Raw genomic sequence first — 2,683 nt, 5'->3', positions numbered from 1 at the left:
TTGCAAAATTCAGTATTTTAGCCTTACTAAGAAGGTTACTCCAAGAATAGCTGAGGGATTTCAATGTAATGCTGAAAACACATTGTGCACCACTGTGTGCGTGAATGTGGTGGTTTGTTGCTCAGTTCCTATCTCTAGCCAATTTTATCTCCCCTTTCGTTTCATAAACACTAACATTTCAAACCATTGACTCTGGGAGTATCCTACAAGCAGACTGGGTCAGCGCACCTTGAGGAGTTCTATTCACAGGTCCTATTCCCTTCTCCACTGACAATAAGGCATTTTTCAATCCAACCAATTTCCGCCCCCCCCTACTTTTATTCTACAACTCTCCCAGCCACTTAACTTCTGATAGGTTTCAGAGTAGCAGCCGTGTTAGTCTTTATCCGTAAAAAGAAAAGGAGTACTGGTGCCACAAGTACTCCTTTTCTTTTAACCTCTGATGTGCAACTTTGCCGAATGCTTTCTGACGATTATATAACAATCAAGTGCCTCCCCTTTGTCAGCCCAGGGAGTAATATCTGAAAGGAATCCAAGGTACTGAGGCATGACCTCCCATCTAGCCTATTCACTACTTGAGGACTATGCCACATTGAAAGGGCAGTGCCTGATCTATTCTTTCTTGTGAAGGTTTAACAAGCCCCAATTTTTAAACATAATTAGGAGAGTCGGAGCCACCTCCTACATCCCATAATCTTGCTGAAGTGTGATCTCAGTTGCAAGGGTAACCCTACATGCTACAGAATGTAAAACTATTTCCCATCCTATTGGCATGATTTCACATTCAAAGAGGGTGGTGGTGGGTTTTTGTTTTGTTTTTAAGATTAGGTTCCCCCCAGCCACATCCCTTCCCTGTTTGGTCTGAAAATCCTTGGCAAGCTCTCATCTGTTCCTTTTCCAAACCAGTTGCTTGTCACTGTGCTGGCTTTGTTAACATGGTGACTATGTTTACTTCTAGGCTTGTATGTACTCAAGTATAATGAAAATGCTAAGATTAAGTCTTAATGAAGAGAAACTGTAAACCCGAAGTGGCTCTGTAGTTCCTGACTGGAACACGTGTGCACATGTGAACTAACTATTGACACAGGTTTATTTACTCTTTGACTAGCATAAGTACTGCTCCTATTATTTCATTAAATCATTCTGTAATTAAAGGAACACTTTTGGGGAAAAGAAATCCTACTTAACTGTAGACAGGATAAGAAGCATCAGACTGTATCAACAACAGGTATTTGCATCCAAGAGCCCTGACAATATTCCTTCACTTTTTTTTTTTTAAAGCGATTGTAAGTGAAGTTCTGACTGTTTAAATTGATACCATTACCTTGAAATCTAGTGTTTTAAAAAATTCAGTAGAATTCAGGTAGTTACACCTATCCCAAACTCCCCTGGACAATTTTTGTGGTATGCTTTTGGCCTGTTTTCTATCCCTTACATTTTGTTATAGTTCATTTGTCATAATAGTTGCAAGTGGGCATGCAAGTTTAGAGAGCGAGGGATGGTGATAGGTGGCTTAGAAATAGTTACTCTGAAACCTGATTGTCAAATACATTTTGCAGCTTGTACATGCTGCAAAGTTCTTCCCAAAACTCTGATAAATGGGGAAATGACAAAATGGGACTAATGGTTAGTGCACAGAAAAGATGCAAGAGTCAGAGTTTAAGGAGTTCTGGGTTCTACTCTGTCACTGATTTGTTGAGTAACTTTGAGCAAAACAATCTCTCTGGGCCTCAGTTTCTGCATGTGTAAAATGGGGACAATAATACCTCTCTGACTCACAGGGATGTTGAGCGCTTAATTTATTAAACTGCAAAGTGCTTTGAGATCCTGGAATGAAAAGCATTAAGGGGCGCAAAGTATTGTTGTGATAAATGACTCACTTAATATAAGAGGACACCAACCATAATAAGTGGTGTCTTAAATAAGCCTATGTATAAATTCTTCATGTTGGCTATTTCGGTTCATCCATTGACAACCAGTGGAACTCCTAGATCTGGTGAAAAGATTGAGAGTTAAGAATTAAATTGGTAATTTTAATCTGAGAACACAGTCAAGGTTTGCAAGTGGCACAGTGGGTTAAGCTACTTTTACCTGGAGAGAATTTATGTCCATAAGTGAAATGAGTTCAATGATCTCAGTCTATAAGTTTGTCTGCATTTAAAACACACAGAATTCTGAATTGCTGGCAGTCCTGACTCAATACAGACACAGTATCAGTGTGACAAAACTCAGCTGCAGTGAATCAGCAAAATTGTATGAAAAAAAGTACTGATAAGTGTCTGCTTGTATGATGCAAACATCCAATTAACATTTCCCCACTTTGGCAATGCCTAAGATTAATGTGAACATTTTGAAACTTCGACAATAGAAGAGTAGGGATAGAGACAATGTCTAAGTACTTGAAAGTTCTCTAAGTCTGGGATTTTCTCTCATCTATCAATAGGAACCTTAAATTACACAGGGTAGCTTATTTTTAGTTTAATCAGCATCTTCTATACTTAATGAAGAGACCCAAACTCATTACTAGACTGTTTATAAAGCTAGCACGTTATTTTTTCATTCTTTGGTTACGTAATCATTCAACAAGAAATGTGACATTTTAAAACTACATTTCTTCAAAGTCCAGGTCAGAATTTTATTTTGCTATCCTGACATTTAAATTTAAAGCACATGATGGGATAAC

The sequence above is a fragment of the Lepidochelys olivacea genome, assembly GCF_965140295.1.
Source record: "Lepidochelys olivacea isolate rLepOli2 genome assembly, chromosome: 8".
NCBI lineage: Eukaryota > Metazoa > Chordata > Testudines > Cheloniidae > Lepidochelys > Lepidochelys olivacea.
This window is presented reverse-complemented; position numbering follows the sequence as displayed.